Source organism: Pseudorca crassidens, chromosome 5, assembly GCF_039906515.1.
Source record: "Pseudorca crassidens isolate mPseCra1 chromosome 5, mPseCra1.hap1, whole genome shotgun sequence".
Lineage (NCBI taxonomy): Eukaryota > Metazoa > Chordata > Mammalia > Artiodactyla > Delphinidae > Pseudorca > Pseudorca crassidens.
The window spans coordinates 74,058,203-74,083,525 of NC_090300.1; the positions used below are offsets into that span (position 1 = coordinate 74,058,203).

Below are 25,323 nucleotides of genomic sequence, written 5' to 3' on the forward strand. Positions count from 1 at the left end.
CAATCATCAATCAAATCATGGGATATAGAAAAACACTTAATTGAAAGGGGCAGGGGATGAAAAACCTACAAAAGAAACAGATTTTTATAATTTCTGACACAGTATGGTATCTAATAATGAGCCCCTCTCACTCAATTAATATAAATAAAGGAGTCATTATTCATAGCTAATTCTTCCACAAGAAGCGTTCTCTTCTAAGAGTTTGGAAGAGGGATTCATGAGGTACTTGGTGAGACTAAAGATCTCATGGAATGCACAAACAAAATCTGGTATATCCTTACAATGGAATACATAAAAAGAAATACCAATATGTATTGCAACACAGATGAACTTGAAGACATTTTGATCGGTGAAATAGGCCAGGCACAGAAGACCACATGTTGTACGATTACATCAATATGAAATGTCCATAACAGAAAAATCCTTAGAGACAAAAATTAGATTAATGGTTGACAAGAAAAATAGAGAGTGACTGCTTAATGGATGTGCGGTTTTCTTCTAGAGTGATGAAAATGTTCTAGAATTTGATAGTGGTGATGGATGCACAACTATGAATACACTAAAACTCACTGAATTGCACACTTTAAAAGGGTGAACTTTATGGTATGTAAATTATATACCAATAAAGCTGTTACTAAAAAAAATCATATGGGACACCTTCCTGCCTTCTATCGGTCTCAAGAGATGATAGACAGACACATAGATAGATCTAGATAGCTTGCTTATACAGTATTTTACCAGAATTAATTTTTTGAAGCTGATATTATCTTTGATGAGCTGTGGCTGAACAAGTTATGTCTATATTTAATAATGACTTTGGAAGTTCAGTTCCATGATATTAATTTTTTACCTGGACAGATGCTGGAAAAGCTTTCAGTAATCCATCACATAAATAAAGTGAAAAAGACAGAGTCCACATGTCTCATAAAACATTGCCACTTACTATCCTGTAAAGGCACTATCAAGGAATCTTATCCCTTGTGCTGAATGACAAGGATGATAGATGAAAAACGAGGCAGAGCTATAATACACTGGGGCTTTAATGAGGCTTTGGATTCTATCCCACATGACATATTTATCAACGAACCAGAAGATGTGTTTCACACAAAATTTATCCTTCCATTACTAACCTACTAGTTTATTTCGGTCAAATAAATGGAGAGGGATTTAAATTCATCCAACATTTTGAAAACAGACAAGGTAAGATTTAAAATTTTAATATATTTCCAATGTGAGAAACGCAGTGACTTACCAACATATTGAGTCCCCCTAATGTCAAATACTCAAGAAATATTGAGAAACAAGTAGTCTTATCAGTTTTTCAGTTTTCCCTTGACAGCCAATAATTAAAGAATGGTTACCTGGAATTCATATCAATATGCGGAACTTGGCTTGACACTTTTATTACGCTCATTTAGAGAAAAATAGATACATGAATATATATGGTGGAGATTGCATCTAATTAGCAAATTCCTTAGAAAATGAGATGCACATAAATGAATAAGTAAATAGATAAGCAAGCTAGCAAACTAAGTAGAGGAGCTGCTCAAGAAGCAGCAGCTTGAAAATATTTATGAATAAAAACAGTATTTTATAGGTCTCAAAGTATTTTCATATCTATTAACAAATTTGACCTTCACATCTGCTTTGTGAAATAAGTAGAACAGAAAGAGCCCCTCTTCACAGAAGTGGAAAATAAGGCTTAACAGGGGAAGGCCACTTTGTGCAGACTCACACTTCTGCACAAAGTGGCATATCCAGTTGTGTGCCAACCCACGTCTTTCAACCTCAAGGCCAGTGCATTTCTGATATGACACAGTATTCTATTGTTATGTTTAGTACTGTTTTATTATCACAGGATTAAAAGATACACACAAACATCAGATAGAAAGTGAGTAGTGGTTTATGGTATAGTGAAAATAGTCTGTGGTATAAAAACTCACTAGTGGCCTAGAAAATAATGTATTTTGAAAAATATATGATTTTGTTGATTTTGTAATTGCTTTTATTTATTTTATAAAGAAAATCAAGGCACTAAAACACCTATATATACATGAGATGAGTGTCTCCTCCCACTATATGGTCAAGTCTCAACTCCATCCTTAATAGTGACAAAGAATATTTAGAATTTTTAAATCTCTCATAATTTTAAATTCTCACATCAGTGGATGCTTTCTCTTTTAACAGAAACAAACTTTTTTTTTTAAACCTACCAAATTGCCAGCCTTGTTGGTTTTTTCTTCTTCTCCAACTAGATAAGCATCTCCTGAATAAATGAGAATTGCCTTGATTTAGGCCATTTACTGGTGATTCTGCTTTCTGCTCCAAAATTTAGGAGAAATATAAAAAAACGAGAAATGCCATCAGAAGGGAGCAATAGAAAGGAAAGAAACACTGGGGAGAAATAATGCTTTCAGAAATCAGAATAATTTATCCTTGAGATAAGGCTTTCAATTGAGTAACAATCCAATATGAACTAAATTTACAGTATAGGGATAGAAGGCAGTTAGGGATTTCCTCAGATGTGGGGTTGATTAATCTCCAAAATGGATTTTCAAGTAGATCAATAAACTCGCCCTTGATATTATTTCAAGTTATTATCTTTGGGGGATAGAACAGATGTTGGGTATGGAGGAAGGGGAGTTTCAATCTTGAGTGTTCACTGCATCATACTGAAAATCAGCACCACCATGGTGTCCAAGTTAAAGGCTTTGAGTCGCTCTACCAAGTTGCAATTATCTCAGCTCTCAGATCAATACATTAAGTGGCCACCATCTGATTTAACTGATAGTCCCCAGACAGTGGAAAATTCACTACTGTGACCCCACAAGTGATCTCATTTACCCCTCACCCATTAGCAGAGGATTAATCCTAAAGCCTAAACCTCAGCCACTGTGCACAACAGTAGCAACTGTAACAAACAGGGTGACTCAAATGATAACGTGTACTCGATGGGCAGGGGGGGACTGACCCTCCCAAAGTGCAAGAGATCTCATGACTGATTAACTTCCCTGCAAGAGTTCTGCTGCTTAATTAACAGCAGTTTGAATTCTTATTTCATAGATTACCCTGACAATCTAGTTTTCTTATTTTAATTTTGGGTAGTGATAAGTATTCTGAGCTTTATGTGTTATTAAGATTACACTAGGACTTCCCTGCTGGCATAGTGGTTAAGAATCCACTTGCCAAAGCAGGGAACACGGGTTTGAAACCTGGTCCGGGAAGATCCCACATGCCACAGAGCAACTAAGCCCGTGCGCCACAACTACTGAGCCCACGTGCCACAACTACTGAAGCCCACATGCCTACAGCCTGTGTGCTGAAACAAGAGAAGCCACTGCAATGAGAAGCCCGCACACCACAACGAAAAGTAGCCTTTGCTCGCCGCAACTAGAGAAAGCCCGTGTGCAGCAACGAAGACCCAATGCAGCCAAACAAATAAATTTATTTTTAAAAAAATTATACTAAAATCTCATCTTAAGGTTTTCACTTGTGAATTCTTTTCATATAGGATGATAGTCTTTTCTAAAAATGCAGTTTAAGGTTATTCTGTAGTATATTCCACTCCTTATATCTTACTAGTAGTTTTAGGGGGGAAATCATTGGTTTTGAAGGAAATGCTTTTTCCTTGATAACTTGGCAACATATAAACCTGTTTCCTCCCTCTCTTGCCTACCTTATGTAGGAAACCACTCTGTACTCCTTTTACAGACCACAAGAAAAAGGAACTGGAAAGTCATGCAGAAAGCAACAAAGAGAGAAAAGCATCTTCTTTTTTTTTTTGCAGTACGCGGGCCTCTCACTGTTGTGGCCTCTCCCGTTGCGAAGCACAGGCTCCGGACGCGCAGGCTCAGCGGCCATGGCTCACGGCCCAGCCGCTCCACGGCATGTGGGTTCCTTCCGGACCGGGGCACGAACCCATGTCCCCTGCATCAGCAGGTGGACTCTCAACCACTGCGCCACCAGAGAAGCCTGAAAAGCATCTTCTTTAAGTAAAACCTGACCATGTCACATGACCCCCAAATTGCACATACTCAAAACTCCTTTTTGCCTGAAAATTCAAACTCTTTAATGGCCTTTACAAGGCCTTCCAGGAACTCACCCCTACCTCTTCAGCCTCAATTTCAGCCAGTTACCTGTACAAATTCGTCATTCCAGAGACATCAACAGAATTACATTCACCTGAACACGCCATACTGTTACGAATCTTCATACCTTTACATCTGCTATTTCTGGTACTGGAACTGCTATCCCTTCTCCAAATGAATGCTTCAAATGAACTCCTACCCTCTCTGGAAGAGAGCTCCCGGCTGCAGTGCTTCTATGAGCCATCTAAACAACTTACTTCAACCCCTTTGTGCCAACCCTCTGTTATTTATTCCATTATTGCATTTATTATACTTCACTGTAATAATTTAAGTACATTTTCTCATCAGTCTGTTTCTTCAGAAGAAGATCTATATATCCAACTTTGTATCATTAGCAATTAGCACAAATAATGTTCCATAAAAGCTCCTTAATGAAGCTGAAGTATTCATGACCTAAAGAATGAAATGTTATAGACTAAAGAGCAATGATTTTTTAAAATCTAAAATAAAATAATATGTGACTTATTAATATACATCTAATGGAACAATCCTGGCTTTAAATATTCTGTCCTATCATAGACTGGTTAGGTAATATCCTGATTTTTATTGAGAAAATATGAACAACATAGATATAAATATAAATAACAGGTTTCATTGGTCAACATTTAATCCTAAAACAATGAATACAACATTAAGTTAAACTTATTTTATTCAAGTTGCCAAGAAGATTGTGGCGACCTAAATACCAAAAAATTTTCGGCTGAAATGTGTACATCTCTGTCCTTTATGGTCATAGAAGCAGACATCTACCAGGAAATTGAGGTATAAATTCAGGTAAAATCCCACAACACAAAAAACATCCAAATTACTCAGGTCAGTAAATTGATAGAAACCTCAGTCCCATGGCTGAGGAACACAGAACACTAAGCTTCTTAGACTAATAGACTTTTGTTGCAGCCTTCAGGCGGGATTTTCAGGTGGGGTGAACTCGGTACCAACCAACTGTGTGAACCTGGGTAGATTACTTCTTGCTGAACTGCAGTTTCTCCTCTGTAAGATAAGGGGCCTAGAGGACATCACCGAGCGCCTTCCAGCTCTCATGTCCTATCAGTCCCAGGACTGCTTCACATTATAAAAAATGATGAGGGAGGGTGAGTGATAGTTACTGGTAAATGGCAAACAACAGACCTGTTTCTCAATTTAACTCTCCCATCCTTTCCCTCGCCTTTGAAGACAACCTCCCCAGCCAGATACTTTTCCTGTAGGCCAGGAACAATGGACCAATAAAACACTGAGTCTAGAGCATTATTACTGCACAAAATGTGCTCAAACCATTGTTACTTTTTGGGCCTTTCTGGAAGATGTACATCCTTTTATCATACACAGAAACTTTATGCAACTAACATGATACTTATATAGAACTTACAGTTTGGCAAAGCACTCAAGTACAGCATCTCATTTAATCCTCAAAAAAATCTCTGATAGTTAGGATTCTTGGCATTAGACAGATAATGGAACTGAGGTCAGGAAACATAAATGTGGAGCTAAGATTCTGTTGTCAGTCTCTTGGTTTCAAATTCAGTCTCATTCTGTATCAATGCTCCCCCTCCCTCCAGTCACACTATTCATGAAGAAGACACTGCTACGTGAGAGAAAAAGGAATTAAAAGATTTATTTATTCATTCAAGAAATATCTGTCAGGCACCCACTCTGTGCCAGACACTCTGCGAGATGCCAGGGAAAACCAAACCCCTCTCAGACCCTGACCTCCAGGACTCCCTGCCCTTACACTTAAGGAGAGATTGAAATGGATAAAACTAACTATATGACATGGGCAGAAGTTATACATGCCACTAAAAGATATAAATAAGCAAGAAGCTATGGGAGCACATTGTTTGAACAATTCATTCTCTTTATGGGAAACAGACAGCCTCTGGCTAGACCTTGAAGAGTATTTCCACAGGTGGACACAGGAAGGGAAGGCATGCCAATGTGAACAGAACAGCATGAGTGACAGCTCAGATGGGCAAGAATGCAACGCTCACCTAGGGAGGCAGTTCTTTTAGCAAGATGAAGATGGAGTGGACACCAGCTTTGTTCAGAGAAAGCCAGACCAGCTCTGATGCTGCAAACTAAAATATCCTCCCTATGCTTTCATTCTCCAAGCTTTTCCCAAGAGGATGCTCACTTGCTCTTGGCTTCAGAATATCCTTAAAGAATCCTTCTCAGTGTGTGTTGTCCACCACAGTAGCATTGGTATCACCGGGTAACTCTGAGAAATGCACATTCTCAGGCCCTGGTCACAAACTTATCAGATCAAAAACTCTGGGAGTGGGGCCCAGCACTCTGTGTTTTAACAAGCCCTACTGGTCAGCAGTCTCCAGCCTTTTTGGCACCAGGGACCAGTTCCAATGGAAGACCACTTTTCCACCGGGGGTGTGGGGGTGTGTGGAGGATGGTTCAGGTGGTAATGTGAATGATGGGGGGCTACGGGGAGCAGATGAAGCTTCGCTCGCTCATCTGCCGCTCACCTCCTGCTGTGCAGCCTGGTTCCTATCGGGCCACGGCCCGGGGGTTGGGGAGCCCTCCTATAGGTGATTCTGTTGCTTGCTCAAGTTTGAGAACCACTGCCTTAAAAGATTTCTTCTGCCTATTAGGATGCCCGCCTTTTACTGTAAGACATCCATCCTAGCCTCAAATTATCTGACTCTCCCCCAAGTCCACAGACTAATTTTATGTGTGTGTGTGTGTGTGTGTGTATGTGTGTGTAAGTCTGCTGACCAAAGGTAAAATGGATTATTTGGGAATGAACTAGGCATTTATGCTGAGGTGCACAGTTACCACTCTTCAGAGCTATTCAAGGGGAGATTTACACATCTGTTGCTGATTTGAGTAGATACCATCTATGGCTTTGCTCTCCCTGGGATAAATTTCTTTTGTGAAACAGCAGTTAAGGGCTTCCCTGGTGGCGCAGTGGTTGAGAGTCCGCCTGCCGATGCAGGGGAAATGGGTTCGTGCCCCAGTCCGGGAAGATCCCACATGCCGTGGAGCGGCTGGGCCCGTGAGACATAGCTGCTGGGCCTGCGCGTCCGGAGCCTGTGCTCCGCAACGGGAGAGGCCACAACAGTGAGGGGCCCGCATACTCCTCCCCGCAAAAAATAGCAGTTAACTGTTAGCCATTCTATAACATCATATTTCAAATGGCTCATAAACAGAAATTGTGAAATACTCTTTATGGAACACTCATGTCACATTCAAGTATGACAATTATAGAGGAGAAGCTGGGCCCACCCATTTTTTCTGTAATCTTCTAGTTTGGCTTAGAACTGTTTGCAATCCAATTTGATAACTTATCACCAAGTTCTATGTCATCACCACTGGTTAGGATGTGGTGATGGGTAGTAGTCGCAGTTCTAGCTTTCAAGGAGTTAGTCTATTTCTTTGGAATGCACAAAAAATGCTCTCACTTTCCCCAATCACCCCCAGGACTTCTCCTAGTCCCTACCTTAGGAGTTCCTTCCTGGAATGCTCACCCAGGCTCACTTTCTCTGTCCATCAAAACCTGTCAAAGCTGGGCTCAAATGCCACTATTTTTCACTCGACCAGATACAATTCCCTCCCAGACAGTAACTCCCAAAGAATTATTTTTCTCTTACAGAGCTCTGTAGCCTTCTGGGGGCACAGTGTGTATCTGTATTATGAAAAATATTCTAGTTCCTGTATGCCCCGTGAGAAAACCTTGATGCAAATCATTTCTAATTAAGAAATAGACAATGGATCAAGTTTTCATTAAACCAGAATAAATAAAACTTCCTTTCAGTATCATTCCTCATTCTGGACTTTTTAATGTGATAGTACCACCCAAACTTCACAAATACTGCATGTTGCATAACGAACATATGAAGGACCCCAGGATTTTGCCATTGCCTAAAGGGATAAAGAACAGAGTGTGTTACTTATGAATTTTAGACTTGGAGGTAGGCATTAAGGAACCTAGTGTCTTGTAGAAGTCTGACAGGCAAGTAAGGAGGCCAGGAGTAAGCAATAGGTTATCTGGCTGTGCTTCCTAGGTCCTCCTTAATTAGTATTAATGGATAATACATTGTTGCAGTATCACACAGGAGAGAAAAGTCTTTTTGCGATAATTCATTGTTGCTAGAATATTTTTGGAGAAACAGAGTGTATTTTGTTGCCTTTTGTCACCAACAATGGCTAAAATTTGATCTGGATCTGAATAATAAAATCAATACCAGCAACCCAATAGCATTTCAAATTTCTATATGCTTTCATATATGGTATTTTCATTTAAGGCTCACAATAGCTCTGTCCCATAATAGTGTCTTGCCATAGGTGGGCATTCAATACATATATGAGAAAAAAACAAAACCCACAGCTAATCAGCCATTTCTGAAAGTCTGAGAAAAATAGTCAACCGGATTGACTGACCACATCTTCCACTTTTCAGTAGAATATTACAGTTTTCCACCTCACTCCCTGAGGCAATGAGAATGAGTCCTTCCAACTCTGTACTTGAGCATGAGGAACACATTAGGAAAAATAACTCAGTACTAATAAGCAATCTTTGCTGTATAGAATATGAAACATCTTACTGAAGTCCTATTTCACGCACAGCATATATAACATCCATGATACACATTCATCTCAAAGGTCTCTGTGTGGCAGAGATGTCTGTGCCAGACCAATAACTATTCTCATTTCCTCCTTTTTAACACTATCATTATATTGTTGGAAGCAGTAATACATCCAGCTACATATTCCAGCTACCCCCTTGTAGACAGCATTTAAAATTTGAACAAAACAATTTTAAAAAATTTATTTGATTTACAGTTGTGTTAGTTTCAGGTGTACAGCAAAGTGATCAGTTATACATATATATACATACATATATATGTGTGTATATGTATTTTTTCAGATTCTTTTCCCTTATAGGTTATTACAAAATATGGGGTATAGTTCCCTGTGCTATACACTAGGTCCTTGTTGGTTATCCATTTTATATATAGTAATGTATATATGTTAACCCCAAACTCCTAATTTAAGAGGGACTTAGGGAAAAAAGAAAGTATTCCATTATCAGTTCCTCCTTTTGCCCTTCTCTTTTCCTCCATATTTCTGCCTGGAACTCAGATGTGATGATTGGAACTGCAATAGATGGACATCTTTTGACCATGGGGTGACCTTGAGGATGGAAGCTACACAATAGGAATGGCAGAGCAGAAGGACAGAGGAAAACTGAGAGACTGATGAAGTCATAATCCCATCATACCAGCCTTAAGCTGCCTACCTCTTGAATTCTGTGTTAAAAGAAATTTAATTCTATTTAGTTTAAGTAACTGTAATGTCAGCTCTTTGTTGCTAGTTGACCAATTGAATCGTAACTGATGAATCTCTCCAGATGTGGACGGGTTAAAGAGCCAGAAATATTTGATTATGATTGAATTTTAGAATTAAAGACCAACTGATTAATAGATGAACCAGTGTTCCCTACTACTGTGGGCTAAAAGAAGCAGATGATTTTTCCCTAAATGAGGCTCCAGAAATGGAACTTAATCAGGAGTCTGAGTCATGCCAGAAAGATGATGGTGTCTGGAACCCTGCATAATCATTCAATAAGGTGGGGGTGGAGTGGAGGGTGGAGAGGTGAATTAAAGCAGGAGGAATTTAGAGTGAAAGACTAATAGAGCAAGAGGAAAAGGCAAGCTGTTGAGAACTGGAAGAGCTAGCATCACTAGCCCCCAGAGACAAGGGAGTAGAAAAGAAATTCATTTATCCAGGTGATTCAGAAAAAAAATGTTTCCTTCTCTTGCAATATCTGGCATAGGACTTAAAAAATTGGCACATGTTCAATAAAGGTATGGTGATTAATTTAAACCATCCAGGAAGTCAGTGATTGAAATTCACCTGAGAAGCCTCATTTTCAAAAGATTTCACAGGACACACTGTTTCACCCCAATTCTTTCCCACTCTCTAAAGTAACTGTCACGAAAGAACACCTAAATTATAAGAGGAAAAGATACACATAGAGGTAGTTGCAGTAAAGCAGATACATGTCACCAAAGCCTCACAGCACAAAGGGAACAAGAATTTTAAAATACTCAGCATTAACTTGTCACTACTGTTTAAAACGCTATACTTGATATTTACATATTTGTTTCTCTAGCACAGTGGTTCTCAACTGAGGCGATTTTGCCCTGCAGGGACATTTGGCAATGTCTCGAGTCATTTCCAGTTGTTACAAGTGAGGTGGCAGGAGGCACTACTGGTATCTGGTGGGTAGAGGCTGTGGATGCTGCTAGCCACCCATCCTACAATGCACAGGACAGCCCTCACCCCAGCAAGAAAGCATCCTGCTCAGAATACGGTAACAGTGCCAGCTACTTCAAGGGTATGGCATAATATCCCTAGAGTTGACAGTCTTTTAGTTCATGTAATATTTTTCAAAGTGTTCAACAAGAAAACACCTAGCAGTGTAGGATCATAAAAATGTGGTATACGGTCGATAATTCTTGGTACTACTCAGCTTCCAACGTATTTCCTTGTTCACAGAAGGCTGGAAATGAGTAAGAGCCACAATGATTAAATATACATTATTTGGCAGGCACAATGAAAAAAACTTTACAAAGAAATCCTATTGAATCCATAGAATGTTCCTGAAGAGTAGATGCTATTATAATCATTTTACAGAAGAGAACTCGAAGGCTATGAGAGATGAAATCCCATGCCCAAGGTCACAGAACTTATCAATATCAAACTACAGGAAGCTTAATGTACAGTCATGAAATAGTTGCAATTCTGTCTGGATACCTACATTCTCTAATGACTTGAGAGGGATTTTCCCCCCTTTAAATTTCATAAAACAATAACTTTATTGTACAGAATGCTTCCTGAAATGAACTATACATTTCTACTCTTTATTAGGCAGACCATATTGGACATAATTTAATCTTGATATGCCAGGATGGTTATGAGGGATATCCACACTGTCCTGAACTGCAATGTCCACTGGATCTACTGGCATGTACAAAGCTTCCTGTCTCTTCACTAGATGGTCCCAATGCTTTTAGAGTTTTTCTGTCTGATCTTTATCATTTTGCTTTCTCTGCCTCTTTTAACTATAGCTGCTGTGCCTACTTTCAGATGCTTCTAGTCTTCTATGGAATAAACAAAGAGATCCCCAGGTCTATTAGAACTGTATGCAAAATTAAATCCTAAAAGAATCTCCAACAGCGTACTGGGCGGGGGTGGGGGGGTGGGGTGGAGGGGCTGGGCAGGGAAGGAAAACGGGGAAGAGGGAAGAGGGATAAAGAAAATGTAAGCTTTAAGGTACCAACTTTATCTCTTCCAAATTCCTTTTGGCTTTATTTCCTGGTTTGCAGCTGGGTTTCAGTTAGCTGAGTTTGCTGGATCTGTAAGCTTTAGACTCATGAGGTGTTACAATAATGGACATTTTAATCATCATAATTTAGTCATCATAATCCTGCATTTGGCTGTATTATAATGGGATGTTGTGCCATGCTTATACTACACTAAGCACATCTTTTTTTTTTTTTTTTGCGGTACGTGGGCCTCTCACTGTTGTGACCTCTCCCGTTGCGGAGCACAGGTTCTGGACGCACAGGCTCAGCGGCCGTGGCTCACGGGCCCAGCCGCTCCGCGGCACGTGGGATCCTCCCAGACCAGGGCACGAACCCGCATCCCCTGCATCAGCAGGCGGACTCACAACCACTGCATCACCAAGGGAAGCCCTAAGCAAGTCTTTTAACACAAGCTTAAATTTATCAATAGAAACACATTTCCTATACATATCCAAACAATGTCTTTAGTTTTTAAACATGCACCTCCCCATTTTTTAATTTAAAAAAAAACGATTAAAATACTAATAAATTCTCAAAACTAATAAATGTGACAAGATAATATGAAGTTTCAAAGTCTGCTGTACTCTGGAGGAACCTGTTTCTCCAATGAGGCCCACAAGACCATTTGTTTTGTCTGTTTGTTTGTGTTTTTTTCACTCCATCATTGTTCCTTTGGAGAATGGAAAGGACTCTTATCAGCACTTTGCAATTGCAGATGCAAAATGGTGCACTCACAGAGATGCTGTGAGGTTTAACTAGGACAAAATACAGTCAGACCCATCAGTGATTCTTGAAGATTGCAAGAAACCGTGACAAATCTTGCTGTATGCCTGAAACTAACATGACATTGTTAATCAACTATAAATATAAAATACAAATTTAAAAAAGAAACCATGACAAGTTTGCTAAATAACCCATTAGTCCATTGTTTTAAAACTATCACATTTAAATAGATTTCCTGTATAGCTTTAAGTCAACAATAGGTGGTACACTGGGTCCATGCTTTGGCAGGCTGAAAGCTGGTATTGAAACTGCTGGTGATTGGATATGCAGAACTTGGCATAGAACGCAGTATTGCTCCTGCTTGTCACTTGCCTCTTTCAACTCAAGATCAGCTGCTGCTGTTTTGTGAGAATGTTCCCTTGGGTACCTGAATGCTGCTACCAGCAGTTTTATTACATTCTGCCCTGACTTTGTGAGGCTGAGCAAACTGCAGCCTTTGCACTAAGATCATCATGGAGAGCAGAGCAAGGCAGAGTTTGGAGCATGCTAACTAGTAAATGAAATTTCAGAGTACATTATCTTTACCCTAGAAACCAGAATATTTGGTTTATTTGGAAAATAAAGCGTTATCTTGAGAAGAAATAAATATTCTGCTTTTCTCTTAAATCATAGTTTTACATAACTTAGCTTTTCAATGAAAATAATTTATTTCTCCAGTTGGAAGAGTCTGTATAAAACTACCATGGCAGTTAAGATGATAAAAAAAAACCTCATTGGCTACATATCAAGATAGATATACAATTAAGGACTGAAGATATAGTCGTTGAAAAGCTGGCTGCATTTTCCCTTGAAATCTTTACAGGGCCCTGCACTTGCTTTACAGTAACCATATAGTAACTTGCTTTATAGTAACCATATAGAAAGTCAGATGCTAGGTCCTTTGTAAAGTACTTAGGATGCAAAGACAAGTCATATTTGGCCCTGTCTTTCCAGGCACTCGTGGTGTAGCCATGCTGAGCAGCTTTCCCACGTGCCTTGAGGGGAACACAGAACAGGACAAATCAGGTTTGAAAATCACAAGATTTTTAGGTTCAGCTGCTGTTGCTAGGTTTCCACTTACAGAAAAACATGAGCTTAAGAACAAATATCTTCTCTTCTAAAAAGACTCCAAGAAATTATTGTGTTGACCTTAAACAAATAGACTGCCAGATACTTCCCCAGAAAAGATGGGTTTATTCGGGATCAGCAGAGAATTGCAGTTGAGGGCCTGCAACCATGGCAAGCCATGTGTGAGCCCCACAGTGGCAAGTGAAGGAGAAGGCTTTTATAGAGAGGAAAAGGAAGCTGGGAGGGCTAGAGTAGACAATGAGTCCATGGCTTTTCATCGGAGGAGTCCTTGCCAGGAAAGAAGAGTCTTCTTCCAGTTGGGCTCTGCTATCCTTGCAGGGCATGAGAGTTCCCCGTTCTGGTCTCCTAACTCTATTTAATTGAAATTTCTGTCTATTAATTTTTTACAATGGCTACTGAAGGTAAGTCTGTGGTGATAACATCTTAAGAAATGAAGTATTGATACATCTTATGGTACTTCTTTTTTTTTCTCCACGTCCCATTAAAATACATAAAAACCAAAAAATGTGACGACATCACTATAGCAATTGAAACTATTACCTAGCAACAATTTTTCAGCATCTGGGAGAAATCCATACTCATCTGTATGGGACAAGCATGGGACCTCATCCCCAGCTTAGGTGTCCACACAGGGCCAGACAAGCAGCAGAAGCCATCACCACCTCTCACTGCGTGCCTCCATCTCAAGAAAGGCAGAAATCAGAAATCTGACACCCACCTCTCCATGCATACAGCAAGGAAACAGTTTCCTACGCTATCCAAGATAATGTCTGTCTCCCCTAGCATTTGTCAGCATTAGTGGGTTCTCTGATATGAAAATTTGAAGACTGTAATGCCCAGTGGGGCAGAAAGGCCGAAAAAGAAAGGAATGGAAAGTTGATAGTGGGAACCAGAGAAAACAGAAAGAGTCTTGACAGTTGTATACTCTATTCCTCAAAAACTAAAAACTAAAAAGCGTTTCAGATCATTCAGGGAAAAAGGACCAGGCTGGGATGGTTAATTTTATGAGTCAACTTTAAGGGGCTAATGGACGCCTGGATAGCTGGTAAAACATCATTTCTGGATGTGTCTGTGAGGGTGTTTCTGAAAGAGATTAGCATTGGAATCGGTAGACTAAGCAATTCGGATGGGTATCATCCAAACTTTAGAGGGCCTGAATGGAACAAAAAGACAAAAGAAGAGCAAATTTGCTCTTTGTTTGAGCTCTTCTCCTTCCCTCAGATGTTGAGTATTGGCACTTCTGGTTCTCGGGCCTTTGGACTCTGACTGAGTCGAACCACCAGCTTTCTTGGTTCTCCAGCTTGTGAACAGCCGACCATGGGACCTATGGGCCTCCACAGTCATGTGAGCCAAAATATTTCCTACTGGTTCCGTTTCTTTGAGAACCCTAATTAATACACAGGCATTAGAAGCAGAAGATACTTTCTTATTAAAGCATAGCCTTACTAATTGATCTCCTAAAAATTAGTGAACGTATTTGTACATCAAATAAGCCTCCAGCTTAATGCCTGAGAGATGGAATGTATCACATTCACATGGAAATCATTGGTGAATAAGGGAGAACAGAGAAGTCTAGCTTTTGGAAAACTCCATGCTCAAGGAGAAGTAAATGGTGGGGTAGGAGGGGACAGCACAAGTGGGACCCATGCTACAACATCTGAATGGGGGAAAACTGCTCTGCAGGTACAGGAGAAAGCCACAGTTTTTAAAAAATATTTAACATTTGAAAAATAAAAGAAAAATTGGGAAATATCTGTGTTCTTTCAAGTAAATACATGAAATAGTGGACTTGTTAGGGTAAGGGGTGAATGATGAGGTTAAAAAATAATTTATATTCAGTCTGAAATTATTAAGGAACCTGGCCAAGATTAGCAAAGCAGCAAAAGCCAAATTAATTCCACTTTGGGAAGGGAAAAGAACAAAACTGGTACTATAAAAAAAAGTCATTGATATAAAGAAGAAATTCTCCCCCAAATCAGAAACTATGAAAAATTTTGAAAGGGGAGATCATAAATACAACAAAGACTATAGCTCTAACTATACAAATATTTTTTATCCTTAAAGAATAAGTCTTACCTAATGGAACAGAAGTAACAAGCAAGAAATAAAGGAAATAGTTCCCGAGTAGAAGACCAACCACAGTGTGAGAGTACCATGTTCCAGACAAAATGTAACCAATCTGGCAAAGAAAATAATGACTGGCATTTGGAGAGTGAGCCTTCTGCTACCCAAAACCAATGAGAGCCAGCCCTGGTGATTCCCTGGGTTCTCTGCCTTCAGGTCAAACAGATAAAGTTCAATCATGGCTTTACCACTTACAGGCTGTAAAAATGTGGGCAGTAACAGCAAGCTTGCCATAAAAATTCTACTTCAAGAAGTCTTCTCACCTCTACACATCCCCCTCCCTAAGGAAAATCTCCTTTCACTATCTCCTATAGCATCTGCCTGGGTCTGAGTGGGCTTCCCTCATTCCTTACTCCATCTCCCACAGACTTCATTCACCGGGGTGTATCCAGAAGGAAGGGTGTAAGGAAAGGAAAGGAAAACTCAGAGAAAGAAGGAAGTAGCCTAAGATCATCCTCTCTGGAGTAACAGCAACTGATCTCAAAAGAGAATCATGACTAACTTTTAATAAAATATCCCCCAAAATATGTGATCTTCATCCTCCAGAGGTGAGATCCCTGTCTTGCTAGAAAGGCAGGTTTGCCTGAGTAGGCTAAGCATTCCCCTCATTAGCTCATTTCTGTCATTCATTTTCATTACAAATTCATTTTCATAAATGTGAATCACGGAAAAATCCAAATTAATAGCCTCCAATAATTTTAATAAGTACATTAGCCACCACATTAATTAACACTCTACACGATCTTTCCCATAGGCTTACCTGAAAGCAACCTAGGTTAGAGGAAGTCTCCAGCACACTCCTTTTCTATGAGACAGGCTGACATTCTACAGACTTTCACCTTTTGGAGTAAGCTGCTCTGTACCCTGCACAAAGAGGAGTGCTTGGTGTGGTCAGACTCCCTTAAAGAGAGCCCAGATTCTGTCCCACTTTGTACAGATGCAATGCCTAAACTGGAACTTCTACAAATGCAAACCCTAAGCAGCTGCTTCCTCTTTGTTACCATCATTTTCATTATAAATTAGGATCAAACCTTTACAGTAAACCTTTTTCTACCAACGTTTTCCCCTACCCCATTTTATAGTCAAAGTCTTATCTGCTCCCTGTAATTAAATCATGATTACAACTTTTAATTACATAATGATCTCAATGAATGCACAAATACTTTACTTGTGTGTTTAGTATGTTTTATCTCCAAAGATGCTTGGGAGACCTGGTTCTCAGGAAACCTGACTTCTACTCCAGATTCTTCTACTATCTAACTAGACTAGAGGCCACCCCCTTCTCTTTCAGGGCTTGATGTAACAAAGTTAACTGGTGAAGGAGGCCAGGCCAGAGTTCTGGTTCTCATGTAGCACCCTTTTCAGGCATGCCACCAGAACTCAGCAAGAAACAACACAAAAGCATGCATTGGAAAGACTGGGGACAGACGAAGTATCAATCAAGTAAGGTAATTTGTGTGGTAATACTTTGTAAATGCATAGTTACTGATACAGTTATTTGTGGTGGGTGGGGTAGGGTCTATAAAATGAAGAGTACTGGATTTAGAATTAGAAGACTTGAGCATAATTGCAGTTTAGGGAATGTCAGTTTTCCTAAATGTATTAATGGTACTCTTCCAAAAGAGTTGTTCTGAAGGTCAAATGTAATACTTCGGTCAAAGCACCTACCACAGAGTGTAGCATACAGTAGGCTCTCAACAGATGAGGTCCAAGGCTAGTAGGCGGCTAGTTCTCTCATCTTTCACATGCCACACAACTGGCCTCCTTTAAGGAATATAAAGCCTTAGGCGGTCAAGTCCCCTTGGCCAAACACACTGGTCCGATCCCACTTGTCCCTTCCTGGTCATTTCCCTGAGGGTAACCTTTCAGCAATTTATAGCTTTCCTGATTTACTGGGTTCTCATGTCAGAGAAGTCACTTAGAAGCTAAATTATTATTGTGATACATAAACACGTTCCAGCTGTCAGAATGTTAAACAGGTTCTGACTCCTATTCAGCATCATTTTCCTTCTCAGAATGGTTTCCTTCCAGCTGCAATCAATAAACGTTTTTGGCAGAAGAGATGCTAAATAAAAATCTTCCAGCGTTTCCAAGGATTTCACTTTTGCCTGTACATATAGATCTTACAATAATCATAACAATATCCATCTGTTCCGTGCTTCGCAATTAACCTAGCATTTTCGCTTGCTTTATAGAACCCTATTAGGTAAACTGGTAGGTAATAATTCTCCCGTGTTATATAGGAAGCTCCTGAGAGCCAAAAAAGCCCCGTGAGTTGCTCTAATTCCTACCACTAATGAGTGAACGAGCAGATCCAGAGTCTACTGACCCGGAGACTAACCTGCTCTCCAATACACTATCTGCCTCAGCTTTTCTCAAGGTACGTGGAAAAGGAAGTGGATGGAATTTGAAGTTAATCCAATTCATCCTCACTGTAGCATACTTCAACATTTCACTTTGTGCCAACCAAATAAACCCATCATGAGATATTAAAAAAGACATCTTAATAATGAGATGAAGAGATCTTACAACCCAATAAAATTATCCCTGTTTGAATTAGACAAGCAGTAGCAACTGAGCAGCACTGTGAGCACTTCCTGTTTTAAATGAGCAACAGACTTACCAGGTGGTTAAAACCACTCCCCACAGTTGTGCTAGGACCACATAGATTCTGATTTTAAGTTAGATCACAGCATTAACATGACCACTGGCATTACTTCCTTAATTTATACAAAAAAAAAGGTGTCTAAAATCACCAAAAAGCCAACCTCACATCAATTTGATTGTCTATTATTATTAATATTCCTTCTACAGGGAATACAGAATCCAGTACAAATCTAAATGATGTCTACTTTCTAAATTTTTAGTAACATTTAGTTATTGTACAGCTAAGTAATACCTACCTAGTACAGAAGAACTAGAATACAAAGAAAAGCATAAAGAAGCAAAACAAATTATCCAGAAAACCCACCCAGAATTCAGTGAGATTTTTAATACATTAGTCCTGAAAACCCAGGAAAATCAGGACCAGAGTTGATTTAAGGATAATCATAATTATGATTTCAGAGAACAGGGGCCATAGTCTAAGCTCTGGACATAGGGTTGTAATTGTGAACAAGAAGATAAACTAGTAGAGCTGGAAGCTGCCTTGGAGGTCTTCAAGTCCAATCAGAAAGCTTGAGCTTGGGCTTCCCTGGTGGCGCAGTGGTTGAGAGTCCGCCTGCCAATGCGGGAGACCCGGGTTCGTGCCCTGGTCCGGGAAGATACTACGTGCTGCGGAGCGGCTGGGCCTGTGAGCCATGGCCGCTGAGCCTGCGCGTCTGGAGCCTGTGCTCCACAACGGGAGAGGCCACAACAGTGAGAAGCCCACAAAAAAAAAAAAAAAGAAAGCTTGAGTTTTTCACTGAAATCCAGGCAGTTTCAAAGTATTTCCTGAATGCATGTTGTATGTTAGAACTAAAATGGTGGGAAAGAGTGAAAGAAATGAATTAATGAATTTTTGAATTTTTATAGGATTTCAAAAGTGACGAAGTATGAAAAAAATCATTGATCAAAGTCATGGTTCACGGAACAATCATGGGAACAGGGAAGGAAATGAACACTGAACCAGAGATAAGCCAAAAAAGAGAGAACAGGTTGCTATCACCATGATGATAAATCTGAAATCAGTAAATGTGTATGGTTTGTCTAAAGTCTCAAATATGTGGGGCCAGCACCTCAAACACAATTTCTGGTTCAAGGTACTCAATTCAATTAATTACGGAAGAAGGCCTTTCACAGAGAAAACACAATCAGTAATAGTGAAATTGAACTGAATATCAAAGGGCATGTTTGTTTGTTTTGGGCTGAGTTCATACATCATTTAATACCACTAAGAAATAATCTTCAACAAAACCAATATAAGCTAGCTGTGAAATGAAAGATATAGAGACTTTTAGAAATAAATGAACCCAAAGCAATATCTCCCAGTTTGATAATAAAATAAATGTGAAGGAAAAGGGTGCTCTGTCATTTTACAATACCTTCCTATTCCAATTAAGGATGCTATCTTGAGTTTTATATCTGTTTTCTACTCAGTTTCATTCAGATTTGCTTAACTTAAGAATTTATTTTCACCCTCTGAACTTACTCTGGAAAGCAGCAGAGTTTATCATTTTTGCTATCATTTCTAAATTCACCAGAAATATGTGTGCTCATTTGTAGTCAGAATATTTCAAGAAGAGTTTATAAGCGTTCTTCCCAGAAATTGCATAAGTCATTTCTCCAGATGCAAGTTGAAACACAAATACACGTGTTATGACTCCCCTTCTGGCACTCTAAAAATATACCGCAAACAAGAGCTTTTATGAAACATGGTGCTCACTCATTTTTCATAGAACAGGGGCCATAGTCTAAGTTTTGGACATAGGATTGTAATTATGAGTAAGAAGATAAACTAGTAGAGCTGGAAGCTGCCTTGGAGGTCTTCAAGTCCAAAGCCTTTGTTTAACCTGAGAACACTAAGAAAGGGAAAAAGGCTCATCCAAGGTGGGTGTTGAGTGCAAACGTCCTGATGGCCTGGCATGTAATGACCTGCAGCAAAACCCACAGTACATTTTTTTCAACCTCACTGATTCTGCAGTATAGCCTAACAGTCAATCAAATAATAAATATTTAGAGCATGCTAAGAATATTATTAATACTGCATTAGTAGATGAGAGATGAAAAGACTATGATAAACCAGATAGATAGAGAATATCATGATAGAGTTCTGACCCAAAACAAGTTTACTATGTGGTTAGAGAAGCCAAAAAAATTATGTGATTCAAGGATATTACTCACCAAGTTATATAACATTCATTCATCAATTATACATTGAGTACCGTCTATATGTCATGCACCATGCTAAGTGCTGGAGTTCAAACAACAATTTTCGAGGATTTCCCAACCTAGTGGTGGAGACAAGCATGTATTAAATGCTATAACAAAGGAACTATAATAGCATAGAAGAGAGAAATGCTTTCTGGAAAGGTCACAGAGGACTTCACAGCAGAGGGCTCACCCGAGCAGTGTTTTAAAGGATGAGTAGAATTTCACGATGCAAAGAGATGGGAAGAAAGTATCCTTGATGGAGGAAACATCACAGGTAAAGAGACGGATTAATAAGAGAGCAGAGTATATCTGCAGAATTGCAAGTGTGGTGAATGGAGGAGAGTGGTAGAACATGAGGTTAAAAAGGTAAGTAAGATATTGACGCACTTTAACCCCACACCATGTTGTTAAGGCTTTATCCTGAAGGCAGTAAAAGGTCCATGAAAATCTGGAAGAAGGGCATGATCAGACATGTATAAGGAAAAGGTAAAAATCATCAGTTTTATTTCTGAAAATGTTATCTAGGGATATAATAATGAATACATGCAAATATTTAGTTATAAAAGTGTTTATCGTTTTGATATTTTTAACAAGAAGAAACTAGAAACAACCTAAATGTCCAAGAATGGGGAATTGTTTTAATAAATGTTGGTAGATTCTTATAATCAATAAATGGGTCAAGATGGCAAATTAAGTTCATACCAAAAATTCCCTCTTCCACTCTGAGGTCAGAAATAACTGATAAAATAACAAAAAGAAATGACAACATGAATTATGTATAATCGAAACAGAATACTCTTAAAAAAGAATGGAAAAATTCTGCATGGCAGAAATAGAGAGGCAACCCACAGTAGTAAGTAGAGACAAAGCTACCATTCTATAGGCCACTGGGAACAGATACAAACATTGGGTCAGGATTCTTAATGGGAACATGCAATGGGGAACAAATATGACTAGTGCATGGTAGGAGGGACAGAGATGGGCTCCCCAAAGAATCCAGAATCTGGGATTGTACTGCCCACCTGCAAAAGATGATGGCAAAAGTCTTCCCATTCTCCTAGGGCCACTCTGTGGGAAGAAGCAGAAATACCTATGTAAAAGTGGGATCTGGGTCTATGTGGCATAAGGATGCAAGACCAGAATTGTACTATCCCCAAAGGAGAAACTCAAACTGAGTTTCTATCATAAGACCTGATTTGGAACTGTGCATTTTGTAGAAACCAGATCCAAATGCAAAACTCTCCTACAGAACTCAAGAGAAACTCCCCCAAATCGGAGAGAAATTCTCAGAAAGAAGAAAATATCTCAAGTGAGACTTTTTTTTTTTTTTTTTTTTTTTTTTGCATTATGCAGGCCTCTCACTGCTGTGGCCTCTCCCGCCACGGAGCACAGGCTCCGGACGCGCAGGCCCAGCGGCCATGGCCCATGGGCCCAGCCGCTCCACGGCATGTGGGATCCTTCCGGACCGGGGCACGAACCTGCGTCCCCTGCATCGGCAGGTGGACTCCCAACCGCTGCGCCACCAGGGAAGCCCTCAAGTAAGACTTTTAAAACACATGAAGAAGCCCAGCGATGTGGTATAAAATAATCTGACCCAACAAACAGACTATTTCATACACATGAAATACAGAAAATAGATAAATCTGATTAAGAGTTTTAAAAAGTAGCATTAAGACTTTCAGGGATTAAAAAAATTAATCATGATATAAAACTGACATTTATGAAATAAGAACAGGCAGTTAGGAAACAAGAATAGGCAAATAAGAAAGAAAGATGAAATCTTTAAAATGAATTAAAAAATCTCAGTAGATGAGCTTAAATAGTATACAAGTTAGAGCAGAATTTAGCATTGGTGAAATGGAAGTTAGAATTAGTATAATAGAAAATGCAAAACGATAACTATGCTCAGTTTGTATAATAGGTATTGCCCAAATTGATAGAAGGAAGCAATGTTAAAATAGCTGAGAATTGTCCAGAATTGAACACTGACATGAATGACTGACAGACTGCTGCAACTATTAAAATGTGGTCCAGAGAATGCCAGATGTCCATGGAATCTTTCTGGGGTTCCACAAAATCAAAACTATTTCTGCAATAATATTAAAGTGTCATCTGCCTTTTCCATTATCAATCTCTTATGATAATGTGTTTTCTAGAGGCTCATGACATGGGATGACACTGTATAATGAACGATGTCAACATTTAGAAGATCTGCATAACTCAGTGAACCAGTATTTTCGAAATGATCAATGTAGCCATTAGGTAATGTAAAACATAATGCATGGGGGTAAAAGATCCATTCAAAGTAGAAGACAGACCAATGTGAAACAGTATAAGAAAATAACTTTTTGAGTTCTGATATAGTATTAGAAAAGAATATCCACAATTACTTGAAAGAACTATTGAAATACTCCTCCATTTCCAACTACGTATCTGTATGAGGCTGGATTTTCTAAATATACTTTCACAAGAGTATTTGCCACAGGTTGAATGCAGAAGCAGATATGAGAACCCAGCTGTCACGCACTAAGCCAGACATTAAGAGATTTGCAAAAATATAAAACAATACTATTTTTCATACTAATATTTTTGTTTTGAAAAATATAGTTATTTTAAGAAAAACATGTGGCTTAAATTAACATGTAATCATTTATTTTTCATGAATTAATTACTGTTTTCATATTTCTCACTTTTTAACTTCAAATAAGGTAAATATCAATAGATAGCAACTCAAACAAAAGCTCACTGGAATCCTCAGTAATTTTGAAGTGTGTAGATCTCCTGAGTCTAAAAAGCTTGAGAACTGATGATATATGGATAATCTTTAAAAACAATATTTTTAATAATGTAAATAATATATGGAGATATAATAAATGGTCATGATATCATGCATAAAAATTTAAATAGTATATAGTGTATGATCCCGGTTTTTAAATAAACATTTATATGTGTGTGTGTGTGTGCGTGTGTGTGTGTGTGTGTGTGTGTGTGTGTAGTTTGTATACATGATAAAAATGTTTCAATGGTTATTTGAAACTTACTAGCCATTAGGTGATTTTTCCCTCTATTCTTTATGTGCATTTGAATTTTCTGAATTTTCTATATTACCTTTATTTAATAAATATTATTTAACAAATGTTATCTTGCCACTGGGCTAGTAGTTGTGAACAGAAGAAACATGGACCCTCCTCACAGTCTAGCGAGAAGTTAAGAATAAATGAAATACACACTATTTAAATATCAGGTTATAAATCTTGATTAGTTTAAAGAATAACTGGGGTGGGGGGAGTGGAGGACATAATTTAGTTTGAGAATAAGGGAAGACAGACAGACAGACTGATGCATGACAGATCTCATGCTGGTGGAATGTGAAAAAATTGATTGACTAAGCATGAAAACAAGACAGAAGGCAAACACATCAAACATGCAAACTAGCAGAAATGAACAGAATTCCAGAAAGTTCCCAAAGCGCTAAGGAGATGGGGATGCACTTAGAGATGGACGGGGTTAACTAGGAAGGCATTTGAAGGAGGTGACTTTGGGCCTGTGTCTGGAGAGTACAGAAAAGGTTATCTCAACTAAATGCACAAGGTGTATGTAGGGATTGAATTCAGAGTAAAACACCTACTGGAAATGCAAAAATCCACAGCATGGGTTTCAAAATTGAATAGCAATCATATCTTCATTTGCTATCAAGTTTTCTGCTGTACTTTGGAAGATGGAAGGTAGGCAGATTTCCATGGATTCATTGAATAATATGCACTAACAACAATAGTTTAGAAGGAATCATAATCAGAATTAAATTTTCAGATTTTTATACTGGCATTTTCATCCTCTCTTGTATTTTGGTTTGCTTTTTTTTTTTTTTGTGCGGTACGCAGGCCTCTCACTGTTGTGGCCTCTCCCGATGCGGAGCACAGGCTCCGGACGCGCAGGCTCAGCAGCCGTGGCTCACGGGCCCAGCCACTCTGCAGCACGTGGGATCTTCCCGGACCAGAGCATGAACCCATGTTTCCTGCATCGGCAGGCGGACTCTCAACCACTGCGCCACCAGGGAAGCCCTGCTACTTTTTTTTTTTAATCAGTAATTTAAAAAATTCTAAAAATAAATCATGAACTTCTAATAAATGCTGGAATTGTATGTAAATGTTCATTTACTTTTTAAATAACATAATAGTAGATGATCTAAGATAACCTAAATTAGGCAAAAAGCATGGCCCATATCTAGCTATTTCCTCATTCATATGTCTGCTATAGGAAGGTTACTGTTAAGTGTAAATGGCTGTAGCACACATGAGGCTCTGGTTCACCCATCCGTTAGCTGCCACTTTCTGCAGTTCTATGAAGGTTAACTCAAACCAACAGCATCTGTCAAGAGGCTCAGCATAATTTGTTGAAATGGCAAGTGATCTAGGATATGATCTAACACAAAGGATAACACATTGGGATATATCTACAGGCAGATCAACTTTTCTAAAGATAATGCAAGTACAGTAAATGGTCTTCTATTTCTGGGCAGAGGTTTATTCATTGTGCAGTACTTTGACTCACAACTGCTAAAGCACTACATAAATGCTAAAGCACTACATAAAGCACTCACAACTGCTAAATCTCCTATCTTCAAGGTGTCTGCAGTCTAGTACACCGAAGAACATGGTTAAAGTGTTATGGGTGCTATCACGGAGCTCTACACAAGGTACAATGCGAGCCAAAAGGACAGCTTAGTTCAATTCTCCTTGAGGCATCGTAGTGGCAAAGGAGATTGAGTTCTGAAGATGAGAAGCTGTTTGCCAGGTAGAGGGAGGATGGGTGAAATGGGAGGGCACTCTGAGCTGAGTGGTATCAAAGGCATGACATTTGGCTCAGCTAGATTTTAGATAGTTATCTCAGACAGGGCATCACCTGGATCTATCTCATTTATCACCTTTCTTCTTCATCCTAGCATGAAATCTGGAATATCATGGGTGTGAAGGTCAGTTCTGAGCACATGAATGGAGGGCGTGGAAATGGGAAGGGGAGGCGGGCTGCTGAGG

The 25,323-nt window shown here is 39.2% G+C and overlaps 1 protein-coding gene and 1 long non-coding RNA gene across 2 annotated transcripts in view; one reads left to right on the forward strand and one right to left on the reverse strand.

The window, feature by feature from the left end:
- The window catches only part of FGF12 (fibroblast growth factor 12), a 566,085-nt gene that overhangs the window by 501,495 nt on the left and 39,267 nt on the right, over nucleotides 1–25,323 (reverse strand). The gene's annotated exons all lie outside the window — the stretch shown is intronic.
- Nucleotides 20,430–24,431, forward strand: LOC137224482 (uncharacterized). The gene is made up of 4 exons (XR_010943358.1): nucleotides 20,430–20,564; nucleotides 20,703–20,776; nucleotides 21,644–21,828; nucleotides 24,172–24,431. It is a non-coding gene; the product is annotated as an uncharacterized lncRNA (long non-coding RNA).